Here is an 11,037-nt window from a genome sequence, read left to right as displayed (position 1 = left end):
TACACTCATCGAAACAAAGAATACCCAATACACGATTGTAAACATATACAGATCACCATCCAGCAAATATAAATTATTCTTCTAACTATTGCATGAAACATTATCGAACATTGAGAAAGCCGTGGTGCTACTAGGAGATTTCAACATTGACATGTTACAAAAGACAAAACAATCAGACACACTAGAAATTATGACTACCTATAAATACGACCTACAATGCAATCACATCACAACAATATATGGAACACACTTAGATCACATTTGGAGCAACATACCCAAGACAACCACTCAATGTGGAACAACTTATGCACATTGGACAGATCACTCCATAACTTACATGCGCGCATAATAAAACAAAGACTTTCACAACATGCTACACGTTAAACAACTCCAAAAAAACAAATTGAGCGAACAATTGCGTTACTCAAATCGAGAGAAAAAAAAACATTCGTTGCACGCATGAAACTCACATTTTTTTAAAATAAAAAAAACTTTAAAAAGCCCTCAAGATTAATAAAACCAAAATATCATTCAAGCAGGGCCATAGTGGTGCCACCACCTTGTTTGTTAAGGTTAGAAATCCTGCGCAGATTTTTGATGTTGCTGATGATGGCTCAATGATCATTTTAGAAGTCACTATTCAATCTACACAGATTCTTGTTTGCTTCTGTTTATGCTCCCCCAACTGCTCTGTCTCACGTGCTCACTTGTGGGATTACCTTGGTCCAAAAGTATGTGGGAGGAAGGTTTGCCTAGCTGGAGATTGGAACATGGTTACCAATCCTATTGATCGCTCTCACGACTCTTATGATCTCTTTGTGTCGGAGCGGCATGCCTGGAAGTTCATGCTTCAGTGTTTGCTTGTGGACTAGGATGCTTATCAGCAACTACAACATATTGTTTGGTTCACATGGCATAATCGGCATTCAGATGAATCTTGGCATGCTGCCGGCCTTATAGATCTTACTTCAATGACAATGCATGGTGCGTTGAGCCAAGGGTACATGGTCCTGTTCTTGATACCTCTATCCTTTTGTGCTTCCTTCTACTGAATTCGGGACATTGCAATCGAGGGCATCTCCCTTTTAAAATGAATGTTAAGAGTTTGATGTCGCTATTCGGAATTCCTGGGTTACTGCAAGGGCAAAGTACACATGTCCCCTTGCTAAATGGGAAGCTTGCCTTCACATCATTACTCCTGCCTGCAAAGACTTTGGTCGGCATCAAGCTAAGATGCGACGTCTGCAATCTTCAACTCTTCTACACATTCGCCACTGTTTGCTGGCTGCTCTTCAACTGTCACCATGTGATCCCTGTCTAGCCTTGCTCTGTTCGGTTGAGTTGGCCATCTGTTCACAGGACCATTTCCGTCTTGTTGCTGCAAGACTCCAATCTCGGATACACTGGCTGGAGGAAGGTGATAAGCCATCTTTTTTTTCAAAGTGGTTAGGGAAAAGAAAGTGCAGGAACATATCTCTGTGATGGGATCTCCAAGCTTGTGTGTGAGCATCTATTATAGTTGGGGCTGAACCACCTGTCCCTGTAGATTATAACGATCGGGTTGATTGGTTCTTACAGTCTCTTCGCTCGGTTTTGGCTCCTCGCAAAACGATGATGCTGCTGTTAGCTAACTCCATGGCTAAGAATAAAACTCCAGGGCCAGATGGCATTCCTATTGCTTTTGTTCAGTGTTATTGGGAGCTATGTGGTGGCGATCTCACAAGTATGATTAACACTTGCTTCAGACGTGGTTTCTTATCACCTGCTCTCAATCGTGGTGCGATGAAGCTCATTCCCAAGTCAATCAATCGGATGCACCCGGGTGATTGGAGATCTTTGACGATGCTAAATGCATCATACAAAGTTATGGCTAAAGCTCTAGCCTTGCGAGTGAAGTTTTTGTTGGCTCGTTTCCTCACCTTTGCCAGTATGGTTTCCTACATAATCGTAATAGCCATGATGCCATACTGAACATGCTCATCTCTATTGATTTCACTGCCATGCAGGATTCTCGGTTCATGATGCTCAATCTTGATCTGGAGAAAGCTTATGATCGTGTACAGTGGGATTTTGTTTTGCAAGTTATGCAGCGACTTGGTTTTGTCTCGGGGTTTTGCTTTATAGTCAATATTCTCTTTGCTCATGCTTCTACAACCATCTCTATTAATGGTTATCTCTTCGACAGCTTCCCACTTAAAAGATCGGTGCGGCAAGGGTGTCCTCTGGCTCTATTGCTATTCGCGATTGTAACTGAGCCTTTATTGCATCAGATTGACTCTTATATCAATAGGGGATTGATTACTGGACTCCCTTTACCTGATCGATCAGTGTTTTTTTGGTAATTCCTTGCTGATGAAAATTCCAATATTTTGCTTGCTTAAATGCTAAAGCTTTATGATGAGTTCGTCTATGTGTCAGACTACCGTGTTAATTCGTCCAAAACCAAAATTCTATTTCTGGATGGATTAGCGCAACCTAGTATGGTTTCTCGGTAGTTCGTGCGGGTGAAGTTCTACGTTACTTGGGCTGTCCTGTTGTCTATGAGACAACGTTTTGATTGGTGCAAGAGTAGGGTGTATAAGAAGTTTCATAAGTGGGATGACAAGCGGATTTCCTTGCTGGGATGCAGGACAGATTGAAGGCTTTGACATTCGTGCAACAGTTTGATGCTGCCTACTCAGGTGGACACTTCACAGAATCCTCCAAAGTTCGAAAGGCAGCCACCTTTTTGAAGGGCAATGCGCTCCAATGGTGGACCAACCTCCTCTTGCAAGGTAGAGCACCTACCACTTGGGTCGAATTCAAGCAGGTCTTCTCAGCAGCATGGCTCACTACCACTTTTGAGGTGGATATCATGACCGCCTGGTACAGGTTGGATGCTGCAAATTGCAAAAATTTGGAGGACTACAATAAGAAGTTTTGGGAAGTCCTACTGTCAGTGAATTCTTATAGACATGTACCGTTGTTCGAGCAAATTGAAAGATATTGCTGCGGGTTTTGCCAAAGGAGATTCGAGACTACTGCACGAAGACAAGGGTTTCCAATATGTCTCAGTTGGTTAAGAATGCCACTACAGCTTATGCATTAATGCAAGGGAAAATTTCTGGATTCAAAGGAAGCTCACAGGAGACATCAAGGTCAAAGGGCAGCAAGACGGAATCCCTTAAGAAGTTTATAAAGTTTTTACAGCCCATGAAGGCAAAGTTTGTTGGAGGACAGAGGCAAGTACCGACCCGCATGTCTGATGAGGAAGAGCAAGTTCTCTATAATGTCAACAAGTGTCATATTTGCAAGGAGGAAGGCCACAGGGCTTTTGAATGTCCACATAAGAAGCGGAAGCTCCCTCGTTCTAAGCAGGGTGAGCACGAGGAGGAAAAGAGGACTGATCAGAAGAATAAAAAGCCCAAGTCCACTGTTGGTCTTTTGTCAGACTTGATTGGAGCTGTTTAGAATACAGATGCTACAGAGTTATGCCGGGCATGGGGCAAGGTAAGAGACCAGATAGCTCTGATGTTTTTCGATCCGAGAGCCAAGGCCAATTTCATCTCTCCAGAGCTAGCTAGAAAGTTAGGAATAAGGGCAGAAGAGATGGGTCCTTTGTGTGATGCAGATATGGCTTGTCCGGAACTCAGCCAGTCAGTTACTCCGGTGATAGGCAAGCTGCGGATGCATATTTAGAGCTATGTGGACACAGAAGAGTTCTATATTATGCCGTTGAATGGTTGTGATGTGTTACTGGGGATTCCTTGGCACTTTCGTGTTGGGGCTGTTTTGGATACAAAGAATAAAACAATCACAATCACTCATCGTGGTAAGACCCACGTTCTGGATGCTAAATTGAAGGGAGAATCCATCCCTGTTGTATCTACTTCTGCCATTGGCAACGTAACGAAAAAGCATCTTTCGGCGTACTTAGTGTTTGCATCTGAAAAGAAGTCAGAAGAAGAAGAGTCTCATTTTTCGAAGCTGGAAAAATAGCGGACAGATTTTCTTTTTCGGTTTAGGGACCGTTTTTTTGACTCACTTCCACAGGAGTTGCCCCCTGAAAGGCCAGAAGACCACACGATAGATATAATCCCTAGTAGCAGTCCTCCTAACCGACCTCCTTACAGGGTCAGTGCAGCCCAGCAAGAGGAAATTATGAACCAGGTCAAGGACCTACTGGAGAAGGGGCTAATTCAGCCCAGCTCTTCACCTTACTGCTCACCCGTGCTCTTGGTCCAAAAGAAGGATGGATCTTGGCGGATGTGCATTGACTATAGGGCCCTCAATAAGATTACCATTAAGAACAGATTCCCTATACCTTGTATAGATGATATTTTGGATAGGTTACAAGGGTCTGGAATGTTCAGCCGCATTGATCTGAAGAGTGGTTATCACCAGAGCAGAATTCAGCCAGAGGATGTTCACAAAACAACATTTCGTACTACATTTGGTTTGTACGAGTTTCTTGTCATGCCATTTAGGTTAACTAATGTACCTGCCACCTTCAACAGAATGATGGACATGATTTTTAGAGAGCACCGAGCCTTTGTTGGCACTTTCTTCGATGACATCATTGTGCTCTCAAGATGAGGCTGAAGATAGGAAGCACCTGGCAATTGTTCTCGAGGAGCTACAGAAGCATAAGCTGCTTGTCAATGCCAAGAAAAGTGAATTCTTCATGCATGAGATCCATTTTCTTAGGCACATTGTTTCCAAGGATGGAGTTAGGATGGACCCTGCCAAGGTAGAGGCCATCAGGAATTGGCCACACTTGAAGAACATCCATGAAGTACGTAGCTTTCTGGGTTTGTGCTTGTACTACAGGAGGTTTATTCGGTATTTTGCAGAGATCGCATCTCCTTTACATGCCTTACAGAAGAAAGGGGTCACTTTCAGATGGGGTCCCAAAGAAATTGCAGCTTTTGACCTACTGAAGGAGCGACTCTGCCAGATCCTGTGATTATTTGTCAGATCTTCGCAAACCCTTCGCTGTCAGAGGTGTTGGATGTTTTCAGCTGTTCTTGTGCAGTTTCTGAGCTATTTGAGCTATTTTAAGCATGTTTTCAACCGTTTTAACTCTGTTTTGACTGTTTCAAGGCTAGTATGCACTTCTAGGAAGTGCCAGAAGTCATATTTGAACTTTTTGAAAATTTCATACGGACTGTACGGATTCTGTACAATTGTACGGAGTCCGTACAGACATGTTCATCTGCCTCTAGCAGGTGCCTGGTGTTGTCTTTTGCTGTGCTGGACCTTTGTGCACATGTTTTTGGCTATGTGGTGGCTTCTGGAGCTGTTTTGGACTAGTGCAAGCTGCAAGAGGAACTTTCCCTACTGCTTTTGGCACCCTCTCTTAGGAGGACTCAGGCACAAATCCCGAGGCAGTTATTTCAGGGCAGATGTGTGGACCATCTTTCCTCTACAGCTCTTTCTTGTTCACCCTCCGCTCTCTACCTTCATTTCTCTCTTCTCTTGATTGTTGGAAGACACCTGTACAGAGGATAGGTGCGAGGAAGGAGCTCGCCCCTCTGTCACAAACAGCGGGAGTTGGTTCTAGGCTCGGTTTTTCCTTGTTCTTTCTTGCTTTGCAGCTTTTTGCAGTGCATGCGTGTTGTGTGCAGTCCTTTCAGGACTCCAGCAGGTTTTAGGAAGCACCCAAAGGCAAGGGTGATCCTGTGGAAGGCCTAAGGACAGTGTGGATGCATGTGATAGCCTTGAAGCTGCCTTGAGCTCAGTTTGCTAGTGGTTTGGATGCCTGAATGCCTCTAAGTTGTGTTAGATCAGAAGTGAATGCCTGAGTATGCCTTGTCAGTGGGAATTCTAGTGGTGCACTGGGATTAGATGCCTTGAAGACAATTAGAGGATTTGCAGAGAGGAACAGTGTAGGGTTGAACCCTTGTTGTAAAGCATTTCCATTCAGAAGCGTTAAATAAATACCATAAGGGGCACCAAGGCATTTGGGGCCAGTGGGTGCACTGTGTACTATTTTCATTGAGCAGGGGCATTCTAGCCTCACCTTTGTTGTTGTTGAAGCTTGTTTCTAAGTTGTGCTTTATTGAAGCTTGTTTCTAAGTTGTGCTAAGTGATTGAAGTTACTGAAGCTTGCATTGTGGCTATTTATGAAGTTTATGACTGAGTAGAAGAAGATCACTGCCCTTTTGTTTATCGAAGGCCGGTTTCAGTGGTTCCATTGTCGGGATCATCACCATCTTCCTACAGAGGTGGGCCCTGGTAGTGTTGGGTGGACACCTTCAGTGCAATTGTTGCTATAGCCATCAATCTTAGCAAGCATGTCACACTATGAGAGGTCATTGACCATTTCAGAGCAGGAGGGGCCGGATGAAGACAGCATCAGAGAGCTTTGAAGAGGAGCACAGAACCAGCGGGGTTGATGACCAACAGGTTTGTGGGACTCATCCAGTCTCTCTTGAGCATGCCACGAAGGACTCACAGGATGAGGTAGATGAGGCAGAGGAGCTTGACCCCATGATTCTTACTTGGTACGGGCACATAGGCTACAGCGAATTTGGTATGCTACTCCTTTAGCTTGCCTTAATTTCTTGTTATGGCGAGTTTTGGTTTGTAACATGCCCGCAAAGGACAAGCTTCTCAAATGGAGAGGGGACATCTCACCTTTCTGCCCATTCTGTAAGATTCAACTTTTGTTGGCCCTGTGATGATTTGTTGCATGTTATGATGCGCCATGAAGTCTTTTAGTTGCGCAATTGATGTTGAGTTGCTACTATAGTCTATGTTGAAGTCCCCAACTACGAATGCGGGCATTGTTCTTGGAGCAAGTTGGAGTAAATGTTGAAGGTTTTGAAGTAGCCACTTTTTTAGGGTGTTTGTGGTTTGTATAAGTTTATGACTACGAATTGCATTTGGTTCACATCTTTGAGTATGGTAAGTAGACATTGAAAACCGGCGTCGCAAGTATGTTGTTGGTAGAGAAGCTGGATGTTTTCTTTTAGTATGTGGCTATTCCAACGCCATCATGTGTGTGAATGGCTTGGAATTCTAGCAAAGAAATGGTGTGTGATGGGTTTCCATGTGTCTCTTGGAGGCATAGCACCCTTGTGCTGAGAACGCTTTCAGAACAAGTGATGTCTTTGGCATGTAAAGACAAGGACCTGGTGTTGAGAGATTGTATTATTTTCATTGCAGCTATATCCATTGCGAGGTTTATCTAGTCAAACGGCCATGTCCGAGTCGACCTCAGCCGAACGAGTTCTTGTTGGACAAGTGGATCCAACTTGATATGTTTGTGTTTGAGCTTTGAAAGAAGGAAAAGGTTTTTTGGTTCATGCACACGTGACAACATAGTGTATACCAATCCATGAGCTTTGATGTTCAAAGGGTCAAAATTAAGAGATTCCATTGTGAGCCCTTATGCACGGTGTACTATCCTTGCAGTGGTCGGTTGAACAGGGAATTGTTTGCATGACACGGTGTTGAAGTGGTTCTTAGCAATTTGGAGCTCTCATGTTACCCACAAGATGGGTGTCCAGTTAAGGGGGATGCAAGTTGTGTATAGGTGACTATTTTTTGAACTTGTTTAAATGCCTCTAACATGGTGGGCGAATTCGATCCAAAGTACAAACGGCTTTGTTTCCATGTTATTGTCCTTAAAGATACCCTCAGCACCGTTGACAATGTTACTCTCTTTAAAGATACCCTCAATACCGTTCACAATCCTATCATGTATGTTTAGGTTTTTGGAGCATATCTCAAAGATCATTCCTGGCTTTAAGTGTAGTTCCTTGTACGAGCCGCCTGGTTTCCTTGGGTTTGGCACAATGTTTATGGTTTTACTACAGGTTCTGTGTCTCCTATTTTTTGCTTTGATTGTATGCGGCTTTGAGTCCAGCATCTTAAAGACATAGTCATTGCACTGGTCTTTAGAGTCATTTGTATTAAAAAGGCACATCACAATATGTTTATGTGGTGGCTCCTTGAGGTGTTTTTTTTAAAGATCTTCAGGATCTACATCTAACTATGATTCAAGTCTGATTTTATTCAGTAAATTGAGAAAATCTGTCTATTTTTCGCATTGGTTTGTCGAGCTCATTGTACAGAACCCAGAATCTCGAATATGACCCAAGCATAATAGAAGCAGTAATCCTTTCAAGAAATATCCATGAGTCTTTGGTTGGGATTGCTTGGCATAGGTCCCATCAAAATAGTACATCCATCCCACCGAATGGTTTGTTGTGGTTGTGCTTTATTTCCTACATTCGTGAGTCTATAGAAATGAACGTACTCAATACAATGAGGGAGATCTTGTCGACAACCACTAGCTGAATGTGCTTGTACAATTTGGATAGCGTCTATAGTTTCTCTACAGAAAAAGCAGTGTAAGAGCTTGAAAGCAATGGTAGGTGGAGGGTTGAGTGCAATATAGTCCCATCGATAGCGCGAGCTACCAGACTAGTATATGCCAACATCATGACTATCTGTAGCTTGATTTTGGTGCCTTGGTGGTGTGAGCAAGATCAGAGCAATGCTTGTACTAGTAGCAGGACGGGCCTCCAATGATGTGTTAAAGTGATGCACACCTATTTGAGGGCATGCTCCATAACTTTTTTTTGATTTGTTGAAAACCAAAACTGATTGAAAATTTGGAATCCAAACTAGTGGGACTACTACATGGTGGTCTTAAAACATTGATAGTTGTTGGTATTGGTATCTAGATTCACCCTAAAATGAAAGAAGTTAAAAATGTGCAATTTGTGCATGCGCAAAGATCTTTTAATAAATCCAACACTATTTACAATTTTGAATTGTTTCTTTTTTCATGCACTTGCTTGCTATATGGCTCATAAGCATGCCAAAGGTCATTGCATTTCATGATACAAATGAAAGAAGTTAAAAATGTGCAATTTGTGCATGCGCAAAGATCTTTTAATAAATCCAACACTATTTACAATTTTGAATTGTTTCTTTTTTCATGCACTTGCTTGCTATATGGCTCATAAGCATGCCAAAGGTCATTGCATTTCATGATACACATCATCAAACCCGATAGCATGACCTTTGGCCTATTTGTGTATTGAAGCATTTGAGGCCACAATGCACTTGTTTGGGATATCCAATTCTGTTGCTGTGTATCACCGGAGGGGGAAAAACCGTTGGCTAATAATTTCGCTACTCCCGTGAATTTTGAATTTTCACACCTCTAGCCCATCAAATCTTGAAAGATTAAGTACCTGTAACCTGCCCCTGCCCTGTTGTGAAAGACTTTCCAGTCCCTGCCTCCCTAGAAAGAAATAGGCAGTATTGCTCTTGAGGGCAACATTTTTTTGAGCATTATGTCTTTTAAAATGATGTGTTGCTGGGAGTTAAGTTATTGAAGCATAGCATAGTATTTGTTGTTGGGCATGATAGGATGCTCACATTGCTGGGGCCCATGCATTGTTTTCTTTTTGTCTTGCGATCGCATTTCTGTGGCCAGGTCGAATTTGCCATCCGTTGGCACAGAAATTGTTTCACTGCAGCTTGTGGCTACAGAAGACATGGACCTTGTGGGTTGGGCTGCAACAGAAGAGATTTTATTAAACGGTGCATGATTACTTTCAATGACGTCCAGGTGGAGCTCGTACATATCGTGCCACGTGGAAAAATTATCAGATAACATATGCTCATTGGCTTTAAATGGCAAGTACAGTAAGCAAAGCTCTCTATAGTAGTTTTTGGCATCTTTCTCCTTATTGTAGTTGTTGTATTGTATAATCTTTGTGTGTTTTCTAGGACATTGTTGGGTGTCCGAGATTGTTCTCTCGCTTGCAAAAGTTGCCAGGCAAAGATTATCATAAGCATTGCTCCTGCGCATGTATTTTGTGACAATGTCATCGAGGAAAATATCGGTGCTACTTGGATCAAGCTTCTCCAATTGGGATTTCCTTTTTAGCAAGAGTGTTCATTCATGCTTTGATCTTGTGTTAACGTAGTAGAAATCCCTATTCGCGCTTGTCAAAGGTAGTGATAAGCATAGATATGCCGCCTGTTGTGCGCTGATGTGTTGAGTATTTAGTATTGCATTTCCAACCTTGCATATGCATTCATTTTCTGGGGATTTGTCTTGGATGCTTGTCATGATAGCATTTCAAATAATGTTGCTAGCTTCTTTGTCTATTTTCATCATGTAGGATGTGCAGTATGATGCTATGCCATGCGAACTGTATGGTTGTGTTAGCGAGCCAAAGTTTTGACATTTTTGGATTGAAGTTACTAGTGTATATGTCCTTTGGCTTTCTCTACAAGAATATTGTCGGCTGTGAGATCGAGCTTCGTAATGCATCAATGTACTCATCTTGTGACATCCCCAAATGCCTCAAAATCGAGTGTCAGTGTAGCTTCTTCAGTCAAGCCCTTAGTAATGTCTTTGCGCCTCCGCTTGTGGTCGCTTAACTCGATGCCATCTGGTGGTGGGAGCAAAACTTGTGTTTTTATCATGGACGGCCGTGGGAATCCGAATCTGCATGTGCCACCCCTTTTTCGTTAGGTCTTCCTATGCTTATGAGTTTGTATGTCCTTCTCAAGATGGTCAAAAAGGGCCAAGCCTGTTGTGATGTATTGGCCAACATATGTTGCAATGGTCTCGTTATCAGTAGAAGCGAATACGGGTGCTCCCTCGCACCAAACCAAGCCATGATCATGTTGGCTTCCTTGGTTTTGAAACTTCGTGACAAAGAAGTAATTGAGAATATGCCCTAAAATAGTGTTATCTTGTTTCAACAATGCCTTGATAGCTTGGAATTTATGAACGTAATAACACGTCGTTGTTGTTATGGGGTCAGAGCGAATCATGTTATGGATTTCATTTTGATTGAGGACTTGGGGGCCCTAGCCTTGTAGATGCTAGAGAGAGTGCAAACATTTAAGGAGGGGTTGCCATAGTCTCTCAACTGCTGCCGAGAATGTAACAAAGAATGTTGGTGGGCTAATTTCTCTGACCATCACAAAAAGGTTCTTATTTAGGTGCTATTTATAGTCTACCGATGTGCTTACGTAAGCATGTGAAGTCACAGTATCCAACCTTAGATTGTAATAGTT

General features: G+C 42.7%; 1 long non-coding RNA gene and 1 pseudogene across 1 annotated transcript; both read left to right on the top strand.

Annotated features, from left to right (window-relative positions):
• Window positions 1–1,177: 1,177 nt before the first annotated feature.
• Window positions 1,178–2,251, top strand: LOC147895765 (uncharacterized). The gene is made up of 2 exons (XR_015541847.1): window positions 1,178–1,417; window positions 1,579–2,251. It is a non-coding gene; the product is annotated as an uncharacterized LOC147895765 (long non-coding RNA).
• A 794-nt stretch (window positions 2,252–3,045) lies between these two features.
• On the top strand, window positions 3,046–9,551 carry LOC147895764 (uncharacterized; annotated as a pseudogene).
• The last annotated feature ends 1,486 nt before the right edge of the window (window positions 9,552–11,037 follow it).

The sequence above is a fragment of the Dipteris shenzhenensis genome, chromosome 12, assembly GCF_047967505.1.
Source record: "Dipteris shenzhenensis isolate YYH24624 ecotype China chromosome 12, Dip_SZ_1.0, whole genome shotgun sequence".
Taxonomy (NCBI): domain Eukaryota; kingdom Viridiplantae; phylum Streptophyta; class Polypodiopsida; order Gleicheniales; family Dipteridaceae; genus Dipteris; species Dipteris shenzhenensis.
The sequence above is the reverse complement of the archived record's forward strand: the minus strand, read 5'-3'. Positions and strand labels throughout refer to the sequence as shown.